The following is a 24477-nucleotide window of genomic DNA, read 5'->3' as shown; positions in this document are numbered from 1 at the left end:
TGTGTGTATGACATGTTTGGGAAGAGAGGTAAAGCCCCAAAGCAACCACAGCATTTGCCTGAGGTATGAGTGTGGTGAGGAGCAGCGCATTTTCTCCTTAATTTTTTCTAGGTAGTTGGAGCTACTCTGGTTGGGATCCTGTAGTCCTGTAACAGAGCACACTGAGACTTTTGTTTGTTTTTTTTACAATAAGGCAGCTGAGGCACTGGCACGGGCCTGTCCAGAGAGATGGTTGGCCTGATCCTGGAGACAGGCTGAGATGGTCTGAGCACTGATGGAGTTGTCCCTGTTCATGTGCAGGGAGTTGGAACAGATGCCATTTAAGGGGGCTTCCGTCTCGACTCAATGTATCTGTGATTCGAATGCACCTCTGTTCTTTAGACACCTTGAAGGTTCCCAATGTGGAAGGGAAGGAATTGTAAACGCTGTTCGTCCGTAGGAGCTCTCAGCTGTGCGCGAAAATACTCAGAAGCTCTTCAACTGGAGCTGGAGTTTGATGTGATCCCAGCCCCTGGGATTGACTGGCTTGAATGGGGCAGTTTTCCATCGCTCGCGCGGCAGCCGTTGAAGAGATTTCTGGCAGCTGCCAAGTGGCAGGGTAATGAATCGTTTGTTGTAGTGCTTTGCAAGATGTAGCGAGAATCAAAGGCAATGCCAACATGGGGTACTGTCGTGTGGCCAAGAGTCAGAAGGACAGCTCAGAGAACTGCCAGTGCGGATAAATGTCACAATTATTGAGTATGATAAATTACCACAGGAATGATTTAGGTGGAACAAGGCGGGCCACCTGGAGGTAATTAGATAGGCTGGTAAGGAGCGGAAAGAGTCCTGGTGGAGGAGGGAGGACTGTTTGGAAGGACACGCAGGGTTGTGATGAGAAAGTAGGCGGCGGTGGTACAGGGGAGAGAAAGGAGCTGATGAGCTGGAGGAATAGGTTTAGCTAGGTTAGGGCGTGAAGCGATCGTGGTGAGAGTGCGATGGCGGAGATGCCGCAAGCGCGAGTTCTAAGGTAGCATGCTCGTGCTGTGGGTAGAGATCGAGGAGATGCGGGTGTTGTCTTGGTGGTGGGTGGGCTGCTCGGTGTTGGGGGCGAGCGGTGGTGGCTTGTAAGGTATCGACTGTGAGTCTGCAGGAAGTTGAGCAGTGCACGGTAAGGAGCAGGAAGGTTCAGGTGCGATGTGAGGCAGAGCCAACCAGGGTTTCCAGCTAGGACTGTTTCTGCTTCAGTAGCGCTGAAGGTCTGTTAACGAAGGATCGTTACACTTAATTTCTTTCATGAGGTCCTCCTTATTATCTTTATGAACAATTCCAGCGATGAATATGATGTATCAACGATCATACATCATTTTTTTGCGGATAAGAGGTAGTTTCAATTATAATAAATCAGCTAAAGACATTGAAAACACTGAGGTTGATTCCCTTTGCACCTGGTAAGCGGGTGTACAGTGTATGTACAGAAGGTTAGTATGGGCTGTAGAGAAAATATACTCAATCTGAAGAAGGATCCTTCTTGAGTTCCCTTAATTAGCTTGATAGAAGTAAATTGCCTATCCTGCAGAAAAGTTTTCTGCTCATTATTCTTTATTTTCGGATTCTACTGAAGTCACACCATTTATATAAAAGTTTTGTTTCTTCGTTTTTTCCCAAAGAGCTTATGAGTGCTTAACGTAATGGTAGATAAGAGGACGGTCAATGAGTCTAGGAATTATTCCCGTGGAGAGGGAGAGTTTATGGTCTCGTGACGCACAAGACTGCAGCGTTGTTTTGTAAGAAGACCTAAAGGAGGATGGGAAGTGTAAGATATAGACAAGGAAGAACAAGGGATGTGTAATAGGGAAGTGGAAAGGAAGAAGGCGGTAGTGTGAGGGCATAGAAATTTTTTGGTGCAGGAGCTGAGAGTGGAAGCAGAAACACAAGGGAGGAAGTTGAGACATGCAACAGCCTTTCTCCTTGACAGGATGTAAATTTGCACTGATAAAGGTACAGAAAGAGAGCTGCCAAACTTCTCAGTGTGAGGATTTCACAGGAAGAGGTGGTGAGCAAAGGAGCTCTGAAAAGTGTGAACCCATGGGCCTGCAGGAACAGAGGCTGATGCACAGTGAGGCACTCACGGTCTCTGTTGGGCTTGGATTGGCGTGTTATGGAAGTCAGCCCCAGCCACTGTACATTCTTGGATGTAACTGACATTACGGTGGACTAGGTTGTTTGTTGTTCCTGGTGGGTCTTTGAAACGTTGAGATGCAGATACGACTTTCGGCAGGAACATTTGCAAGAAGTTGAGTTCGTTTTAGGGGATTTTTTGGCATGCTGTTTACAATTGGGATCGCAGGTGGCTTGTGAAGTGATGGAGGCGCAGATGGGTAAGAAAAAGATGCAGAGGTCTTAGTATGTGCAGCGCGAATGCGCAGATTGTCAGTCGGGGTAGGATGGAGATCAGGCTAGTGATACAGTTGAGTTTAGTTAATTTGATGGGAAAAAGTCAAGACGAATTAATATAATACGTTATCTGCTGACTAAGTTAAAAGTATTGTTATTGGCATTTTATTGCTGTTCATTTTAACTTTTATGATATTTTACTTATTTTGATTTCCTAATGAGCGTATGTGCGGGAGTAGAGTTTTTCAGTGATTCAGTGTATTTTCTTTGTTGTTTTGCACTGGAAATGTCAAACATGTTGGAATTCCCTATGGGAATGAGAATGTGTCATTTTTACAATACTCTGGATGCACAGGTATTTCATTCACGTTGCAAGGTCCTGACCTTATTAGACTTCAGAGCTGAGACTGTACTTCAATCTATAATTTGAGAACTGTGCATAAGCTTTTCTTGAACGATTTATGGCCATCATATTTTCTTATTTCTACAATAATTGGCGTGGCTAATTCCTTGTATGTTAATGCTCTAGTTTTCTCTTTTTTTTTTTTTATTTTTTTTTCTCTCCCCATTCCATTTTAGATGAAACAAAACAAAGGGTTCTCTTTAGGCCGCATTTTCCAATGTATGTTATTGCTAGATATTTTTTTATTGTTTTTTTTAATACTGAATTTAGGCTTGTTGTGAATTAGTGTTGTTTTCGCTATTGGTAATATAAATAAATGGTTGGAAGAGAGGTGGTGTGGTTAGAGGAGGAGGGTATGCGCGCAGGGTGCCGCGGAATGGGTGGATCAGCTACCACCAACGATTTCCCCACTAGCAGCAGAGCAATAGTTAGTATTGGTGTGTTTGGAGTGATATTTGGTAGCTATCGTGGTCACTATTTGTTTTTACGAACTGATTGTTGTGGGTTGTTGATTGATTTCAGTCCTTGTGGGATAAATGGCAACACTCCATATGTGCTGTCGTAATGTACGACTGAAGGACAATACCATTAAAAGACTCCTTTAAAAACGGGTGAATAGATAAAATATTATAGGAGATTATTTTTAGTTTATAACGTCTTTATGTAAAGGAATGTTTCAGCTTTGTATATTGAGAGGATTAAACCTGGCTGAAAGTTTCAACTGTTGGTGAGTCTTCTACATTATTCTTTGGTTGATTACGTTCCATATTAACAATTTATTGATGTCATCTCAAGGCTGTGTGAACTCTTCCATCATATTCTGTTGGAGAACAAACCTGCGCAAAGTCCTGCGCAAGAGCTCCTATGGAATATTTATGAGGAAGGCGACTTAATTGAATTTAGATGTTTAAATTTTGTCTAAATTCTGGTAAATTATCCTTGCCTTTAACGTAGGTTTTGGTGCTCTCTCCAAATTTAACAGGTCAGCGTCAGTAGAGGCCTCACGCTTCCGCTGGTTCTTTCTGCTGATAGGAGAGTTAAGCTGAGAACAGCCGTCGCAATTAAGAGGGTTACGACAAGGAAGAGGAGGGTTACTAATACTTCCTAAGTGCTGTATTGTGTTGTTGCTAAGACATAAGCAAGCGCAGAGTTAAATTCTTTTTGTTTATCAACAGATCTGCTTGTGATTCTGAAACAGGTTTTGATACTAGAGGTCTGCAGAAATTATGGATTGTTAAGGGTGTGGTGGTGCTTTGCTTGTGGGGGAGCACGTGCCTGGAGTGAGTGTTTCAGAGCATCTCAGTGCTCTCCGCTCTGCCTGATGTGGATGTGCTGGTACGAGAAGAGCCGCGAGGGTAGATGCGCATTAGGATGGCATGTGGGAGAGAGGGTTGTGGTGCGAGAGGAGTCGCATGAAAATAAATTCAGCATAGTGGTGTGGTTCTTCTGCTGATATCTGCAGATAAGTCAGAACCGCAAGAATGTGAGGTTACTCTGCAGTGCCTGAGACTCTTTCTGTGTGCAAAGCAACTTGCTGCCTTCAAAGAACAACAAGCTATTGTGCTCTAAAAGAATGTCTCTGAGGCTATCTGGGGACAGCCTTGTTGTGTTTATTGACTTTCTTTGTTTATTTTCAGGATATTAAAAGACCGAGAAGTCGTTCATTGACTGGGACACCGACAGGACGGTCTTTTTGCTTTGAGACAGATGCGTGCCCTCTCTTTCTCGCTGCTGTTTCCAGCTGAGCCTTCTGCTGAGGTTGAGCTGGTGGGTGGCCATGGTAAGTGTGGTTGGCCATCTTTAGTTGAAAAGAACCTGCTCATGAAAATGTGTTGTACTAGATTAAAATGCCTGTACTGTTGATGTGCTTGCTGGCTTTGATGCAATGATTTTATTGTTAGAAACCTATAGGAAACTTGGGTTGGTGTTGTTGTTCAGCTTTGTGATGGTCTTCTGGAGTGTTTGTTTTTTGTATTTCTACTTTGTCTTTAGTCAGAGAGATGGTACATTGATGTCACTCCTTTCATGTGGCGTACTCAAGAAATATATATCTTGAAAAGCAAAAGGGGCAAAAAATTAATATATATACTCCCTCAATGTAATATGTTTGAATAATTGTTTTCCTCTAATTATCATATGCTGTCGTTTTATTTCTCTCAGTGTTCATTTTGCTTATATTGTGGTAAAACTTCTCTCTATATCGTTGATCTGTGTTTCTCTTCTACTCAGTATTTCCATTCTTTAGTGGATATCTGTGGTGATTTCTAGAAGCTCAATTAGGTTCTGTAACAGGATCACTAACATTCATTGTTTTCTTGTAATGTGGTTGTTAACCTCTCATTTCTCTGTGCTCTACTGTCCTTCCTATTATCTCTAGCATATTTGTGTCATTGCCAGTGTGTCATTTCTGCATGTGGTTTGTATGTCGGCTAGCATTTTATATGGATATAAATTTTGATACAGTGTCTTCTAATATGTAAAAAGTCTCCTCTTCCTTGGATATTGTTCTCTGGTTTATTACTAGATAATTATTTGTGTTAGGTATTATGGATATATCTCTATCCTCAGGGACGTTATGTTTTTGTGGTGAGTGTTTTATATTTTGTGGGCTTTTACAGAAAGTTTAGGCTTTGTAGTATGCTGTTGGTGATTGAAAAGCTATTTATGTGGATCTATTGGGTATGTCATTTTATTGTTATGTTATAACTATATCTTAGATATATTTCATAGGTTTGGATAGACTAAGTATGTATGTCCAACTGCAGCCGCCTTACCTTATTGCTTCTGATCTGATTATGTCCCCCAGTTGCTATTCTATTTTTTCCTCTATGGTTCTTCTCCAGTGTCTTCAGATGTTTGGTGACTCCACCTCTATATCTCTCTTGTGCAGGCCATTGTCAGTGGCATCACCTTCATTGAGTGTAATATGAAATCTTTTCCTAGTTATCTCCAATATTTACTCCGATAATGGTGTTGCTATTGGATAATTGTTTAATGGTATATATATATGTCTTATTATTGTGTGTAATGGTGTGCATGAGGACTTCATAATGGTTCTGATTCTTGTCCTTTTGAATATGAGTAAAGGTGTGATTGTAAATAGTGGTGGTTATGGTTGCTTTGAGCTGTTGGGTTTGGGCAGTTGATGCTCCGATGTATGAGTGTTGGAATCCTGTATTTCTGGTCTAGTGGGTTGCCTATTCTGTGTGGGTGGTTTTGTGCGTGGTTTGTTGGAATACTGATACTCCCAATTATTTATCCTAAAGGTATCGATGGATTATACTTATGATGTGTGACTCTGTAAAGTGTTTTTTAAGTGATATATTTTATGTGTGTGCGTTTTAAGACAATTTGGGCGAGGTGTGCATTCACAACAGCAGTAGAGAAGATGCAGAAGCACGATCAGACTCTTTTGAGAATCACTGCGGAGATTTGAGTCCATGTTGTACTCAGTGTGTATATTGTCTCCTTTTATTTTTTCTGTGCCAGCTCTGTGCCAGTATATTAATTTACACTATTTTTTATTTGGTTTTATTTCTAATTTTTTGTTATATTTCAGTTAGTTTCTCATATATATGTGCTATATCTCCTTATCTCTCCTATATAAGATCTTTCTTATAAAGCTTTTTATCTCTCTCTCCTCTGTGATATTTAATTGTTCCTTTTTTGTATATATTGTTATATTATAAATTGGTTGGTTTTCTTGTAGTTATTGCTCTTTTGGTTTATCACAATTAGGGTCTTATTGCAATTATCATTCGACATATTCTCTGTCTTCTTTGGGTTTTCGTCTGTGTGTTAGTTATTGTTGCTCAATCATGTGATTAATAATGTATTATAGTTCGTATTTCTTTGTGCTTGTGTCTCATCTGTGAGTTCGTGTGGATAGTGTGCTTTGTCATAAAATGTTTTTCTTATAGTTATTCTATAGTTGTGGCTTTTTTTATTTTGGTCACTGGTCTGTAGTTTCTCAGTATTATATTTTATTGGTTTTGTGTATATTTAGTTTTGTTTTGGCCTCTTGTTTTAGACCCTAGACAACATTATTCCACTGTGATCCAACCGATAGGTTCGAGTGTGGACTAGTTTTCAAAGATTCAAAGCACATCACTGAGATTGGAGGGATCCCATAAGGAATCAAACAGGTCCAAGCTGTAGTCAATTTAGTTGACTATATATGTGGTTCTAATTTTTGTTTGACTATATAGATGCAGCTCATTGTTGTGTGATATAATCGTCGTTGCCACCCTCTTCAATACTATGTTTTCATCTAGCTTATTGTGATATCTCTATTATTTTGTTGGTTTTCCATACTTGTCTTTTACATTGGATATGTGTGTAATCTTGGTCTATTGTAACTCACATGAAATGAAGATGATGTTTGGTGAGTAATAGTGCTCAGAACTTGGGTATTTCAGCGTTTTTCAGTTGCTCTTCATTTCCTATGTGGTGAGTAGGTGAATTTGGTCTTGTTATCTGTGTATTACTTCTTATTTTCATGTATGTATAGTCATGATGTGTTCTATCGTATTTCAGCTGTAATTATTAACTTATGATTATTCCTCTGGTGGTCTTTTCATCTGTATCCGTAGGTCAATCTTTGGTAAATATATTTGTGTTTAGGTCTCATATTCAAGGTTTTAGATTGTTGCTGTTCTTTATTTTATATTGTGTCTTGTTATCTTCCAGATGTCATTGTTGCTTATAATTTGTATCTCATATATTGTGACGATTGATATGTATCTCTGTTATAATGGGTCCTGCATGTGATATTTTGGGTGAATTGATTATGTGTGGTAATTCCATAAATATTGGTGTTCTCTTATTAGGCTCTTTTTTAGTTATTATATATCCATTTCTTCATGGATGTTCTGGTTGTTCTGGTTGCGTTTGTAATTTAATATTAGTGTCCAAATTCCGAATCCTTTTATTTTTTTTTATTTTTTTTTTTTTTTTTTTTTTTTTTTTTATTTTATTTTATTTTTTTTTTTTTGCGGGGCGGGAAGAGAAGCAAGAGGACGGGTGGGTGTCAAAGAAGGGAAAATTTACCAGGCAAGAATAAACCTATCCCTGAGCTCCATCACACACATGTGAATACTGCCTTATTATTCTAACAGCAATTGTTATCTAAGCCATTAAATTTACTCACATTCACGTACCTGGTTGTGGACATGTTCGAGGCCTCGCTGCTGCTGTGCTGTTCAACGCCGGCCACAGCAATAAAGCGCGCAGAAAGCCCATCTGTTGCAGACAGAGGAGTGAGCCGTGCTTAACCAACACTGCTTCAGTGCACGCTTACAGTAAGGCACACCTACCTTACAATGGCCACGCAGGAAGCTCCAGACACAGCTCCAGACTGTTCCCATGAAGCATTTCCCAATTGCATTTCACAGCCACTCACGCTCTGCTCCCCTGACATTCTGCAACGGAAAAGCCACCGGATGCAAATCCCATCCCTCGCAGATGGCATCAGACCTCCGCTCTCATGGCAGTCGCACTCACGGCTCCGGGGGAGAAAGCAGACGTGTGCTTACCGAGCGAGCGCTGTTTGCTGCCAGCTGCTGGTAGGAACCCACGCCCTAACCCTACAGTACCAACAGTACCTATGCCTAACTCTACTATGGGAACAACAATCTACTCCTAACACTAAAGAATGAACAATAACCTACTGCCTAACACCTAATCCTAACTAACTAAATTTAACAATAAAAACAACAATAAAAACAACAATAAAAACAATAAAAACAACAATAAAAACAGGGTTTAGATGGAACCGGGGGCCCGCAAGGTCTCAAAGGAGGAGCTGATGTTAAAAAAAGCCACCCAGCTAATGCAGGGGGCGGGGGCCGTGCAGCGGGTAAGGAGCTCAGCGCCTGGACCAGCCACGGTGGAGCTGAGGTGGTACTGCTGCAGGGCCTGGCACGGTGGTGTGGTGCCAGGCCAGCTGTGCATCGGGGGATCCACCTCCATGGGCTCATCCTCAGGTGGATCCACCTCCATGGGTTCATCTGGAGGTGGATCCACCCTCCATGGGCTCCACGGAGGTGGTCACGCACCTGGTCCAGGCGCGATGGCAATGGGCTCCCTTGCCTGTCTGCTGCCTGATGGTGCTGGCAGTGGGCCCCCTCCTCCTCCTCTTCGACCCCGCGGTCCCCGGAACCATCTTCCCAGCTAATGGTGGGTTCCTCCAGCCTCGCTCTCTTAGGCCCCCACATGGCTGTTATCGGCCGGAGATCTAAGAGGCGAGTGCGTTGCCCACCGTTGGGCAACGGTGACCAAGGTAACGGCCGTGGCCAGGGTTCTAACATGGCGGCCGCACTGCTGGCACTGCTGGCACTGGCGTTCCACATGGCATGAGGAGGGGCTGGAGGACAGGGCACGGCACGGGAGCCAGAAGGCACTGCCTGTGCCCAGCGGGCAGCCCTTCTCTCCGGTCAGCAAGAGGGCACAGACGAGCTGGCCTGAGCAAAGGGCCCCGGCCTCCTTCATCCTCCCCCTTCTTCCACAAGGGAATCTCTTGGCGCTGCCATACGCAGCACGCAGCACCACGCTGATCTGATGGGGCTCCTGAGCTCAGCACCAACAACGGCAGGCTCCAAAGGGGACCTGACTACGCCTGCCTGCTGGGACACACCAGCTCTGCTCTCCCTGTTCCAATCCAGAGCCTCTCCTTGTAACACCTCCGACTCCATTTGCATCCACTCACTCTCATTACATCCCCACGTCCACACACGGGGCCACGCTGCCTCACCGACCCTCAGTGGGGACCCACAGCCGTACAGCACCATCAGCACAGCAGAACCGGGCCGTGCTCCTGATGCTGCCGCTTGTCCAACCTCCCTCTCGCTGCCCCATTCTGCTCAGGCAGCCGGTCCCAGCACAAACACCAGCACAGAACTGCAGCCCCGACTCGTCCCGCTCACTGACAGCCAGAGCAAGGACATGTACACACCTTCCTTCAGCTCCACGCACTCGCTGGCACCGCACGCATCGCCTCTGCGTGCCGCAGCACCGCCAGCTCCTCCCCGACATCCCTCCACGCCCCGCACCGCGGCCGACCCTGGCAGCGCACACCCCGCTCCTCCCTCTCCTCCTCCTGGAGTGCACCCTCAACAAGTTTGCTGATGACACCAAGCTGAGTGTGCAGTCGATACGGATGGAGGGACGGATGCCATTCAGAGGGACCTTGACAGCTGGAAAGCTGGGCTCGGTGAACCTAATGAGGTTTAACACGGCAAAGTGCAAGGTTTTGCACTTGGGCGGAAGAAACACAGGACCTGTACAGGCTGGGGGAGTTTGCCTTGAGAGCAGCTCGGTAGAGAAGGACCTGGAGGTCCTGATAGATGAGAAACTTAACATGAGCCGCAGTGCGCTCTGGCAGCCTGGAAAGAAATGGATCCTGGCTCCATCAGGAAGAGGGGTGGTCAGCAGGATAGGAGGGTGATTGTCCTCGCTCTTGTGAGCCCCATCTGGAGTAACTGTGTCTAGGTGTGGAGCCCTCAGTACAAAAAGAATGGAGATTTTGGAAAAGGGTCCAGAGGAGGGCCACGAAGATGATCAGGGGGCTGGAGCACCAAATTAATGATGTGTTGAAGTCCATTTATTTATGTCATTTGTCTCTCTGGGGCTGAGGAATGAAGCACAATTGCTTTTAGGTACAAGGGAAGAAACAAATGTTCTTTGGTAGAATTAATTTTAGAAGATGTCCTTTGCTGCTGTGTCAGCAAAGATATTCCAAGAGGGGCGGACTGATAGAGAAGGAATTGTCAGGGGAAATGTGGTGGGAGTTTAAAGGAGTGTGTGGGGTAGTAAGCATATGATACTTTTTCATTTGCCTTCTGTCCAGAGACTTACAAAAAAGCAAAGCAATTTTCCTGGCTGCATCCTATAACTGTAAACCTCATGAATACAAAATATGTAGATAACCCAAATACATTTGCAGTCATGGTTTGTACAAGCAGATAGCCCATTTCTGTAAGCCTCTTGAGAATACTTGAGGATACATGCAGTGGCAGCATTTGACCTTGCCTATGTGTTGTATCAAAAATGGAAAGTGAAATCAGGAGGTACGGACTGGAAATGATAAGATATTCATATCATTCTTATCAAATGATAAGATAAGTCAGATAATTCACTGAAACCTTTGCTTGATGTGTAGCTCTATAAGCACAAACACTGATGTATGAGGAATACTGTTGATTAAATCTGGTGTGTCAAATCCCTGCTAATGCCATGTTTAATGGATTACAGTGGAAAATAATAAGCAAGAAGAACCACAGGAAGAACAATGTGATTCCTTAATTATGCAAGCAGTAAAAAGGTAAGCTATTTGATCCTAATCAAAGTTACTAGCAGCTAGACAAGAGGTGAATTGCTGTTTCGTTTTTTAATATGAAAGCAATTCAACCTTCCTTGAAAAAAACTCCTCCTGGTGATTGGTGCATGACACAGAAATATTTGGTGAACCAGTGTGCATGGGAATATGACAAACACTGATAGCTACCCACCCAGCAGCACCTTCTTGAGACTTGCCTATGGCATCTTGTTATAGTTTCTCTCTGCCACAGATAGTGTTAGGAATTAACAGCATGATACAGATGCCTGCTTCAGCACCCACTGTCATTTTTGACATATTCTTTCTTACTTTAATAAATTAATAATGACCCAGTCAGATCTGAATTGACAGCTTAGGACTTCAACTGGTACGTTAAAGTCACTGCCATATTTTGGGAATATCCTTTGGAATTTACAGCTCTTGCCAACAAAGCTGGTGAGGGGTCTGGAGGACAGGCCATATGAGGAGCGGCTGAAGGAGCTGGGAATGTTCAGCCTGGAGAAGAGAAGGCTCAGGGGAGACCTCGTTGCTCTCTATAACTTCCTAAAGGGAGGTTGTAGTGAGTTGGGGGTCGGCCTCTTCTCTGGTGTCATTAGTGATAGCACTAGAGGGAATGGTTTCAAGCTGTGGCAGGGGAAATTCAGGCTGGACATTAGGAAACATTACTTCTCAGAAAGGGTGATGAGGCACTGGAATGGACTGCCCAGGGAGGTTTGTCTTTCTTGTACTGAGGACTCCATACCTGGACACAGTATTCCAGATGAGGCCTCATAAGAGCAGAGAGGGACAATCACCTCCCTATCCCTGTTGGCCACCCCTCTCCTGATGGAGCCCAGGATACTATTTGCCTTTCTTCAAAACATTTTTTCTTGCATTTGAGACAGATGATATCACTTTCAGAATAAAAGTGTTTGGTAACTAAATGAAAATCTTCCTTAGAAAGGCTTATTACTGTTTTCCTAACTGGGAATTAAAAATATGTATTAAATTATTATTTCATTACTTGACTTCATTAGAAACTCATATATGAGTTAGATCATAATTGATCTTGAATTAAAAGCTCTTGTTTATAAAACGTTCTAGAACTGATCAGCTGTGAAACCAGCTGCATGCTGCGTCATTGCCCAAACACTGTGAAGTAACTTGTTACTCTGCGTTAATTGCTCAGATTTAGTGCTCAGATTTAAAATGCTGGGTCGTATTAACACTTCAATAGGTCAGGCTGCTTCTTCCTAATGTTTGCTAGGTTCGTCTGCTGTCGAAAGGAAAAATTAGAAGCAATTGCTAAGATGGAAGATATAGAAACTATTTAAGTCATCTAACATAAATGAGAGGAGTGTTTTTTAGAGGCATCTGCCACTAAGAACTTCCTCTGAATTTCATTGGCTTTCATTGCTGTTGCAGATTGAGAAACAGTTTGATTCTCCACAGGTTGAGAAGATGTGTGTTTTCTTTTTTTTTCTCCACAGGTTGAGAAGATGTGTGTTTTCTTTTTTTTTCCCCAAATAATACTCAAGCACAATCTTCGCTGTATTCTGATCTTCTTCTAGATAAGAAAATAATCCGTTTCTTCTTTTCCTTCCTCCAGGAGAATTTCAGTGTCTTGTTATTTTGTCAGGTTACAGAAAGTGGAGCAACCTTTCCCACTGTGGGAGCACAGGTGAGAGTAATTTAGCTTGACTCCACCTCCTCTAGACCTCATTTAAGGGCTGACCACCACTAAGGCAGCATCTCTTGGAGACTGCTCCTTGGTGGAGATTGTCTCAGTGGTTCCCAGCAGACTCAAGGCTTCCATATGGGTGAGTTTTTCCTGTAAATAACCTTTTGGATATTTACTATCATCTTTTCATTATTTTCACCGTACAGTATCAAATTAAAATTTCTTCCTAATTGACTTCAGTTCTTCACAGTGACTGATATGTGTCTTGAAACAGTGAGCTTTGCAAAGCGTTGTGCCACTGATTTCCAGAAACCTTGTGCCAGGTGCCCTGCAGTGCTGATAGCCCCTAATGGCCTTGACCAGCTTCACCTGCGTTCTCCCACCTCCTGCCTATTGCACTCTGCTTTAAACTTAACACTACCTTTAGGTCTTTGAGAAATGTTATCAGAGTGCTGTTCTCCATCCTGGTCATAGTCACATCTGATTCTGTCTCCAGGCTCTGATGAACTAGGTAATAGCCTGTTTATGGATGTGCTGACTTAGCTATTGACCTGTTCTATCACTGTTTTGCTTTCTCTGGGCTGTCTCTGACATGGAAATGTTAGTTCATTCTCTAGCTTGACTGTGATTTTTAACAACATACTTGTGTGTGGGTTGGGGTTGAGGGTGGATGCTATCTCTGGAGCTGCTCTTATCAGGTATTGTGTGATGAGCCTTATTATAATGTAACCCCCTGTTCCTCTCAATCCATTTGCTCCCTCTGTTTAAACCTGTGTTTTTGTACACCTGGTATTTCCCATTACTTAGTTAGTTTGGATGTTCACACTTACAAGGAAGGAGAATGTGTGAGCGTAATTCTTCATTTCTTTATTAATTCAGGCGCATAAATAAGCAGTCTAGTATGCATAAGTTTTGGAAGGCTGCTCCAAGAAATCAGTGAGCATTAAGGAATTCTTTGTGTTTTAAAACTAGAAATTGCAGCAGAAGTTCTCCAAACTCAAATAGTTGAAGGCTTATGTTAGTCTGCTAGTTTTTGGATTTAAAGTATTTTATTTGCAATGCTGGAACACCGGGTCTGTTAAACCTATCATTGTTAGCTTGATTTTCTGAATATCTGTAATAGATGACTCTGTATAGCTAAAAGTAAGGTACTGAAACATTGAATCGCTGGGGTCTGGAATATACTTTGGTCCATCTAGTCTCCTTGGTTTATTTTATATGGAAACATAAGGAAAACTGCTATTGTATAAGTTAAATTTGCGTGAGTGAAGCATCAACAACAGGAATGCAATTTGGCTATGGAATTAGAAAGTAATTCAGTGATGGGTTTTAACTTGTTACCAAGCTACTAGAGTATATTTTAATGCTATCAATAAAGCCATATTTTACTCTAGGAAGAGTAAGTGTGAAGATGAATTTACATACTTATTTTTAACAAGAATGGTTAGTTTTACCCATGTTCCTTTCTGCCAGATAATGCTGAACAGAGTTGGATCTAGTTAACTAATTATAGCTGAAACTGTTGATGTGATAAAGCATACTCCAGAAAACGTCAAGAGTCCTTCAGAAAAAGCAGTGAAAATACTAGTGATTTCTTTTTGTTGCTTCTGTAGCCTGTAGAGGATCAGTGGTTATAGACTTGCTGCTGGGATGAGTGGGAACCTTTAAAATGCTGGTACAGGAAGAGGAACAATGGAGTAATTTGCTGGGGAATGCCCTGTGAGCCTATCCGTGGACTGATGGGAATGCAAAGGTAAATGAGAGAGTCTTAAATAAGCAGAAGCTGTCTTTTTTTGCCTGTGGCTGAGGCAGAAGTAACTGAGTTGACTGAGACTTACTAGTACCCTTAAGATAAGCTTAAAATTTAGAAAAGAGTCGATATGTAGAATATGAATAAGCAGTGGAACAACTGCAAGCCTAATTGGGGTTCAAAGCTTAGATGAGCAGACCTGTAAAGCATCCCTGTCAAGACAATTCTCTGTGAGGGATTTTCAGTGATCACTTTAAATTAGAATTGCCTGTCTGTATTTGCAGTGAGTGTTTACATGTGTTCACTATCTATCTTGTTTTATTATCTGTTAATTGGCTTTGACTTCTGTCCAGGGGACTATTTCTCCCTCAGTAGGGAGACAATGTATAATATGAAATGGTTGTAGCTGCTTGATACATGCAATCTTTTTTTAAAAGAGGAAAAAAATAGCAAGCTTCACTTCTCAGCCTGTCCTGCTGTATCTTGAGCATCTTAGTGGATCAGTGACATTGCTTTGTTGACATGCTGAACTGTACAAATAAGAGTAGCACCCGTGCTGAACATTATAGAGAAGAGTGTTATATGCTGCCATGCTTTTTTAATACTGTGATGCTTTGGCTAAATGGGTAGACATCCTTTCTGGCAGCTGATAGTATGGTCAACGTAATTCAGTATGTATGTTTTCATTTAATATAGAGCTGCAGTACACATGGTTTTTTTTGAATGTTTTCTCCCTTGATAGGTTTAAAACTGTCATGGCTTTGCTAAGCTTTCTAGGTATTTGGGATCCTACCTGTTTGGGTGCTCTATTGTGCGCACAAACACACTGTTGTCGGATTTGAGACCGGTAGAAGTTCTCAGGTCCTGTTGAACTTGATGAGCTGTGCTGTACTTGATAGTGATGTGCAGAAGGCCAGATGCATCCTTTAAGTGTCAGATTTCCTATTAATATACTTTATGTCTGATTCATACAAGATAGAATATCAGAATAGAATGTCAGGTATTTGGGAACTGGACCTTACGGGTAGAAAAGCAGGGGAGCTGTTGTTGAGAGTTTGAGCAACTGTCCATAGATTACTGCCAGCTTGGAAACCTCTGATGTATCCTTGCATTACTAGATATGTGACTTTGTAACTTGAAGAACTACCTTTTCTTGGCCACTATTTTGTCCAAATATAATTTTTTAGAAATTTATCCGTAAAATACTGCATGTTTTTCAGCATGCTCTTTCTAAATTACATACAATATAATTTACTCTAATTGTATTTGAAAAATGCAAGTCATGTTTTCAATATAGCAACCATAGAAGTGGCTGAAAGGATAGAAGGACTGACTTTTTAGTTGTTTCTTTACTAAGATCTGGTGCTTGACCAAATGTATGGGACGTGTGTGCTTATATGACTAAGCTCATTAAAGTGGTCTAATGTCTTATAACTGTCTTAATTCTTGACATCCTTTGAGTTTTTAATGGCTGAAATGTCTAAGTGTCATAGCAACCCTTTGCTACAGTGTTTTATTACAGCAGCAGATCTCTTTCTTTTAGATAGGAACGAAACTCTTTTTCATGTAGATTCACTTTCTTGTATACAGTCAGGTCTCAATTTTCCATTGCATGTCTTTAAACTGTTAGTTACGTGGCCTTTTGGGCAGATGGCTAAACAGATTGCAGCAATCATAAACCCTTCTGTGTTGCTCTGCTTCATTACGTGATTTTTGTTATGTTCATAATGCCATTGTGTAATAAGGTGCTGCTCTCAAAGCAGTCAATGCTCTGTCAAGTCAGCAGAGTGCTGTTACTATTCCCTTCTAAAATATTACTAAATCTTGAAGTGCTACTGATCTCATCAGAAAATGCCTGTATATGCTTCAACTCACTCCTCTATGATATCTTCACAGATAGATTTGCTGCAGTGGATAATGAATTTCGTATAGCAGGGAAAATGACTTTCATTGTTTTTAAGGGTAGTGACTGATTGTAAGTCCTTATACATAAGTTGATGTTCATGAGTGGTATCTTGTATTTCTATTTGGTGTCATACTGAAGTAATATTGCCATTGATAGCTCTAACTGCTTTGAGTTTATTTACTGTGAATAGCCTATTGATTCCTTTTTTTCCTACTGATGCTATCTTGTTATGAGCTGATGTAGACTATTCCAGAATGTTAAGATGCTTCTCAAAGAATTTCCTTGCTGCTGCAGACCTGACTGAGAGGTGTGTCCTGTGGATGTGTTATGAAAGGGTTTTGAAGTTGAGGTTCACAGCTGATTACTTTTAGAGCACAGATGACAGTGGAACAGCAAACCTTTTCTTTCTGATGTGAAGTTGTTCATTCTGTAGTGGATTTCCCAGAAACAATTGGGAGACAATTGTATTGCTGTGGAAGATGCTTTCAATTAAACTAAATTTAATTTCATAATCTGAAGAAAATGAAAGCATCACTAGCTTTGAAAGGATGGATTTCTAAAATTGCTTGCTTTGGAATTGTGAAGATATAAAAGTGTGTTGTAGTTACCAGGTACTAAGCTCAGTTGACTTTCTGTTATGGCAGATTGAGGCTTTGGCTTCTTATTGTAAAGTGTTAGATATGTTTAACCTCAAGAATCACTGCTCTGTTAGGTAGGGAAGCTTGCTTGAATTGTGACACTGAGTCAACAGAATTTCAAGACAATGCAGCAGGTGTGAAATTTTGCAAGCTGTACTTTAGTAAGGGGTTACTGCTTTGAGGGGGTTCCTTGGGGCTAGAAGGCTGAAGTGAAACTTAGCCTCAGCTGTAGCACATAGTGCAGGACAGTACCAAGTGTTCAGCAATATAGGAAGAGACCTCTGCACCACTGTCTATGCAATGCCTGAACTCATGTGTTTTGTCCAGGCATACTGAGACCCACCTTGTAGGGATTTAGCTGACGGAGGAAAGTCAGTGTGGCTGGAATCACAAGAACTCCATTTGCTGAAAATAGGAGTCTGGTGGTTGTCATGTGGTTGTGATAACTTTGTTTTGGAACTCATACTTGAATGTAATAATATATACATCTTCCTCTTAGAGGGCCTGATTTGAATCGAAGAACTTAGTCTCCATCTCCTCATCATGACTTTAGCTCCAGAGTCAAGACCTTTACAATTGGGAGGGGGCCAGTTGACTCATGACCCTGTTATTGGTACACTCAATTCTTTCTTATCATTATTATCCTTTTGTCACTTTTGATATTATGATGTCTGTTTCCTTCAGAGGCATCTGCACCTGCAGATTAACTCTTGACTGTAAATTACTACTCAGTTTTTGTATCCAACACAGTTTCCAGAATGTGACACGCTTCTGTGGAGTGGTTTTATAGTACTTTCTTAAAGTGCATAAAACTGGCTTAACTGTTCAATCTCAGTAATACTAGTGCTTGGACAGCTATAGAAAACAGTGTCTCCTGGGCCTGTCAAAGTGCTTCTAAGGTCATCTAATGTGCTTTTGTAACTTCTTTAGCCTTGCATGGTTGAAATATATATAAGCCTGTGCTGGGTTTGTATCCCACTGCACTTTTCTATATACAAATACATTTGTATAAGCTTGTTTTTTTTTTTTTTAACAAACAATGGTCTTATATTTAAACTTACCTACTTAAATTTATACTGAAGTCCAAGCTAATCAAATGCAATTATAGAATCAGCTTACACATACCTTGCCCTATGCTGGTTGAAGGTAATGAGATGTAAGCTATGATACAGTAAATAATGAGTTTTTAATCTTGTTTACAGTGGTGACCAGGAGTCTGCTCTTAGCCATAAACTGGTACCTTTTATCAGAAAATATCCTCATTTGTTGTCATTAGACTGGTGTTTAAGGGGAGTCATTGGATCTGTATTCCCTGCTTCCTGTCTAGTTTCTTTTAATAGAAGGGAAAATCTACAGCAAAGATGTTAGGAATTATTTACTAAGAATATGCATAAATTCTACTGCAAGCTGAGGAAAAGTTTTAAGTTACGATAGCTCTCAGGGGGCTGGGAATGGAAGCAAACAAAAAACCCCAAACTCCTGTGGAGATAATTGAAGCTGAAACATTTTTTTTCTGTTCTTGAGAAGAGCTGCAGAAAGTGAATTTTGTGAAAAGAACAAAGGGGGAAATGTCATGTCAGCCCTCCCCATTCTCTTCTTGGCTGCATGCCCAATCTCTACATTTATATTAAGCTTCACCATAGCAACAATACCATTGAAACATTTTCCAGTCCAGAGTGTACCTCTTGATGTAGGTTTAGGGAGAAGAGAGCTTAGAAGCTGTTTGTAGCCTTATACTTTAATCATGAGGCTTTGGGATAAAAATGACAACAAACCACAAACCAAAACCTACGCCCTTTTGAACAGGGAGTAGACCAAACTCCACAATAAAATTCCTTGATGCTGCTTATATATTTTTTTTATTCTGCTAAACAAACAAAAAGCAGCACCACAACTAAGGACATGTAGTGCTTAGCAGTGCAAGCAATGATGAACTGGGAAGTAACTGATCTTCAGCACTGAAGAGGCACAACAAAGCAGCTGTATAGAGGATACAAATATTGTTGTGAATTCATCTAGTACCAGAGAACTTATAGCTTTTTAGACTTCTTTTAATGGGCAAGACACTGTGCAGTCTTTAGCCTGGAATTTTGAAGGGGCAAGGACATAGGTCAGTACCTCCAGATGAACTCACATTAGGCCACAATCCTATATTATTGTTTCATTTTGCCAGGATATCAATTAATTAAGCATCAGAAAGCAATGATTTTAGCATCAGATGTGCATATGTGTATTTACATCTACAAAGTTCCAGCACAAGACATTGAAGTTTTCAATGTACTCCTTTAAAATGAATGCATGCATTCACTCTTAAGTCAACACTGTGGAACAGGGAATTGTGCTATTTTAAATTTAAAAGGGCACATTCACTTTTATTTAGAGGGTCAGTGAGTGTGCAGTGCTCTTCTTGTTACCTACCAATCAATTGCCAGATAATCAGTCACTGATACAGGAGGGCAGTGTTGTCTTGAGTAGAGCTGATTCTCAGTGTACCAAAGTTGTACTTGCATAGAGAATTTAAATTAAGAATTTAAGTTAATTGCCTTGTGAAGATGGCCTTCATGTATCTAGATTTGTAATTTATCTAGATTTGTAATTTGACAACATTTGACAGTAGTGATTCTTCCAATGTTTTATCCTTTCTTTGTCTCCTTTTGTTATTTTTTCTCTTTCTTACTAATTAAGCCAGTATAATTATTCAAGGAAATCTTTAGTGAAGCAGGTGGGAAACTACACAAGGTCATGTAGATAGTCTTTGTCCTCAAGAGCTGTCAGCTTGTATAGTTTTCAGTGGAGTCTTGTGAACAGTAATACCTACATAAATAAGGCATGAATAAGGGTAAGTGATGAAAAATTGTGAGGGGCTGTTTATGTTATTGCTGACACTGTAGTAACAATATTCAAGTTTTTCTTTCTTTACGTGTAAGATTAATTCCTTTTCTTTTGAAAATGTTTTAGTTTATGCCCACTTCCCCTTTTTCTGACTTTGGGTAACCACCTAAAAAACCTGGCCTGTTCTCTGTACTCCTGCCTCCTCAGTGCGGAGTGTGTGTGTGGGGAATAATAACTTCTCTTAACGTGCTGACCACGCTCTTCTTAATTCACTCTGGGATACCATTGGTCTTTCTGGCATACTACTAGCTCTTGGCCACCCTGTTGACAACCAGGCACACAGGCCTTTCTTTGCAGAGATCCTCCTTTCTAGCAGACTGGGCTTTAACCTATACTGATGCATGTGGATATTCCTCTCCAGATACAGGACTTAAAACTTGCCCTTCTTGAGCTTCATGAAATTCTCTGCCCAACTCTACATCCTATCCAGGTCTTGCTGAATGGCAGCAGTCTTCTGATGTGTCAGCCACTCCTTCAAACTTTTGTATCATCAGTTAACTTGTGGAGTGTGTGTGTTATCCATTCATCCAGGCCACTAAAGATGTTGGGGGAAAAAAAATAGATCTGAAATGTGAATGGTTTATTGAGCAAGAAATAAATCTTATATTAATTTTGAAATATGTGCCCTTGGTAAGAGGAAACTTATTTTCAGCCTTTTGCTATATGTTTAGAAAACCTCTTATGATACTTCTAGTTCAGAAATTACTGTCCTACAAATTTAGTGCGTAAAATTAGAATGTGTTTAAGTATGGATGCATCATAGTTATATTTACATAGTGTTAATTTGTTGAATATTCAGCCACTGAAATTGATAATAAAATTTTTGTGCCAAGAAATGTATCAATCCTAATTTAATGTGAATAGGAAGCTGTTATCTTACTACTAACTGTGTTTTAGGGGTAAACAGTGAAGTATTTCTGTGTCTAGTTAGTTTGCTGAGGAGACTAGCTGGCTGCTTGAGTAGTATTAGTCCAGAAGAATGCTTCTGGTTAGAGGCAGAATATTAGGTAAGGGTCACAGAACACTCATGCAACAACTTGGTGGTGAACAACAGAGGATTTATTTTGATCTCAGCACTGTGGATGCCTGAGGCAATATGCAGGCTCTGCACAGGCTGGATGAGGTGGTGATGACTACTTTCAGTTGCTCTTTAGATTAAGGAAGATTCTAGTCATGCAACTAATACCTTTCTTGGGTTATCTTGGTTAGAGGCAACTGTATACCTACCTCTATTCATCTAATAGACACTGTAAATACTAGTATGCTCTAAGATGTATAACTATCTCTATACCTTCCATAGGAATGAGGTAGATAGAGAAGTTCAAATAGATTTTCTTAGATTTCATCATTCCACTTAAGAGAAGTTTTCTCAAAAAAACTTTTTAATGCAGGAGTTAGAAGTTAACCAATTAAGGTCCATTGCAAAGTATCTAATTAAACACTGTATTTTTCAAAAGTAATTGAAAACAGTAAGACCAGATGGTTCTCAGAACTTCAGAAATTTAGTCTGCTTATTTCAGGTCAGTGCAGATGAAGATGCCTAGCTTTACAACATATATTTGAAAGTATTTATTTTATTTTTGTTCCCTAAATAAACTATTCTACAGTGTATTTACTAGGTAAGCCCACAGATTAAGTGTGGTCTCTCAAAACTTCTGGTATGCTTATCTGTGTGAAGAGATTAAGCAGTGAAGAATCTGGGAGTTCCATACAGTTTCTTAATGGTGCTGGTTCTTGTGAAGGTGGCTGTGTGACTTAGACAGAATTTAGTTTTGATAACTCAGTTGCTCTGCAGTCTTACAGAGAAGGGCATAATATGTTTAAGCTGCTCTGTGATCTTGTATGTGGAGCCAGTTCAAGGCCTGTGAGCTGCCAAGATGGCCTAAAGATACTGAAGTCAAAGAAAAAGAGCAGAAAGAATCCATTCTAGAATTTAGTTTTTCACACAAGTAAATGAATTTACTTTTTGATATCTGAACTTTTAGACCCAGCTTTCCTGTACAAGCAAACCTCTCCTGATTTTTGTGCAATGGTGTTTAAGAGCAGCTATTTGGTGAATGCTCCCTTAAGGAGCACTTGGATGGGGTCCTTTATATGACAAAAATTGAGTCAGAGTAATGGAGTAGGAGCAGTGTGTTCACTGAGACTACTGTCTGAAGCAGGAGTTTCAGAACTACAGCAGGTTGAGAGAAGAATTAAGAAAAATTTCCAGGTGCTATGAGTGATGAGGGGAGAGTGGAAGAAGCAAAGCACTGGGACCTATGAAAAGAGTTCAAGAAGCTGCCAACAGAATAAATGTTTAAAATTTCAGGGCTGAGTGACTTGTTCACGTGAATACTAAGTTTACAATCAATTTCTTGGCAATGTGGTGAAAGAAGTAAGGCTGGAGATTAGCTTCTTACTTAGTAGCACTGCAGTGTGTAACAACCTCCTGCTGTTAAATCCTTTTCAGTTCTTCATCTACAAATTGTTTTGATGTTGTTTGTATACAGTATGCACTCTAAATGCATGCTGATATGAAATCCCTTCATCGCTAACACACATCACAAGAAATGCAATTGTTCAAAGACCATTTTCAGGGCTCTTTGTAAATTATTAAAGCGCTTTGGACATCTTCATGTTACTGTTGGTCTTTGCAATTGTGTTAAGATTGTCAACATATTGCTGCAAAAGTGCCAAATGAAAAATAACATTGCAAGCGTGAATTTATTGAAGACTTAAAATGTGATATTGAAAACTTGCTAAAAAGCTGACTCATCCCATAACAATTTTACTTAGAATATTTAAGATATTCCTGTAATAAAATAAAATGATCAATAATTTTAGTGTAAAATATCAGTTTATATAACTTGTCACCAGCATTTATATGTTCCATTTCTTGCAGTAATCCAGTTGTTACTAGGAGCTGTTTCTTGTACTATAGCATTGAGATGCTTTTAGAGAAGCAATTATGGATATCATAGTTATTTCACTTCAGCGTGTTCCTTGGTTGTAAATGGTGTATTTTCTCCAAGTGCACTGGTAAAGCATTGAAAGTCACAGTGTACCAACTCTATTATTTAGATAACATCCTCTGCTAGAGGAAAAATAAATTTCTTCAGATGCTATGGCTAATGTTCTATGATTTTACCATTGATTCTGGTGCATTTTCTGATTGCTCTTAACATCAGCTCTGTGATGACCCTAGTTTTGATTTCATAGATTGCTCTGCACTGCAGCAGTCACTTTCTTTATATATACACACTGAGCACAGTGATTCAGGTGTGCTGGTGCAGCGATGAGCATCTTGTACTGCTATGAGTGAAACAAGTTCTGTATTTTGAACATGGAATAACAATGAAAGACTGAGGAAAATTAGTAGAATGAACTTTTTTAAAAAAAAAAAAAAAATAAATGGATTGGTACTTAGCACATGATATTAGGTGGACTGTTTCAATTTCTTTATGAAAAGCATGAGAGCTAGAAAGTGAACTGGGGAACAACTCACTAATATGCTTAATTTAGTGTGATAAAAAGCCTCAGCCATCTTATACTTCGCAGCTTGCAGGGAAACATTAATTTTTCTGGAATCAATTTGGAAACCTGAATGACTTTTTAACTTGCATTTCATGCATTTACTGTTAAACAACATGCTCTTGCCAAAGTGAATTTCACGTATTATTGTGAATGGCCCATATTATTTGGTCCATGATGATTTATTTTGAGATGAGTCTTCACCTTATTCTCTGTAGCTGCATTGTCACTTTGTACCTGCTATGTATTTCATCAAGCTAATGAAGCAGCTGTTTCCTATGCTGCTCTGTTGTGTGACTGACTGATAACTTCAGCACTGAACACCTAGCACTCTATTATTAGACCTACTTCCAGGCTTTAGGTTATATTTCAGAGATACTTAATGTCATGGGAACTTTGGAGGGGTGGAAAATAGTTTTAGGGACTCCCTGCAAACTTGAATGGTGCAAATAGCAGAGATTCATCACAGCTAAGGCATTACCTAGCAGATTTCAGGATGAGGAGATGTGTTGTCACCAAAGCCCTCTAGAAACTCTATGCCATGTGAAACAGTGTCACTGTGTCTTGGGTATGAATTCAAAATGCAACTTTGCTATGAAGGGACATATATAACTACCTTATTGCAAAGCAAGTAAGAGGCAGTTATGAGGAATATTGGATGGCTTTTCCCAGTTTGCAACCAAAGTGTGGAATTGCTTGAGTTTTCAATGGGCATTCCATCCATCTGATATGTTCTCAAAGAAAAAGCCTCTTCAAATGCATCTTTTGGTCTGATAAATTGGTCTTGGCAGATCTTGTTCAGTACTGTCCATTAGGAGATTGAAAACATGTTGAAAACTGCTTTGTTGGTATACCAGAGCATGTTAAGCTCTCAAAAATTATTAAAGGGCTGGAGCACTTTCCAGACAAGGGCAGGTTGAGGGAGCTGGGCTTGTTCAGCCTGGAGAAGAGAAGGCTGTGGGGTGGCCTCATTGCAGCCTTTAAGTATGAGGTAGCCCACAACC

General features: G+C 40.5%; 2 long non-coding RNA genes across 2 annotated transcripts in view; one reads left to right on the top strand and one right to left on the bottom strand.

Annotated features, from left to right (window-relative positions):
* The window catches only part of LOC107317343, a 13239-nt gene extending 4886 nt beyond the window's left edge, over window positions 1–8353 (bottom strand). Inside the window, exon 1 of the long non-coding RNA XR_001556829.1 lies at window positions 7939–8353. This is a non-coding gene — a long non-coding RNA (uncharacterized LOC107317343). The remainder of the gene's footprint in view (window positions 1–7938) is intronic.
* A 4519-nt stretch (window positions 8354–12872) lies between these two features.
* LOC116653791 overlaps window positions 12873–24477 on the top strand; it is a 53870-nt gene continuing 42265 nt past the window's right edge. Inside the window, exons 1-2 of the long non-coding RNA XR_004308247.1 lie at window positions 12873–12913; window positions 14388–14527. This is a non-coding gene — a long non-coding RNA (uncharacterized LOC116653791). The remainder of the gene's footprint in view (window positions 12914–14387; window positions 14528–24477) is intronic.

Source organism: Coturnix japonica, chromosome 8, assembly GCF_001577835.2.
Source record: "Coturnix japonica isolate 7356 chromosome 8, Coturnix japonica 2.1, whole genome shotgun sequence".
NCBI classification, from domain to species: Eukaryota; Metazoa; Chordata; class Aves; order Galliformes; family Phasianidae; genus Coturnix; species Coturnix japonica.
The sequence above is the reverse complement of the archived record's forward strand: the minus strand, read 5'-3'. Positions and strand labels throughout refer to the sequence as shown.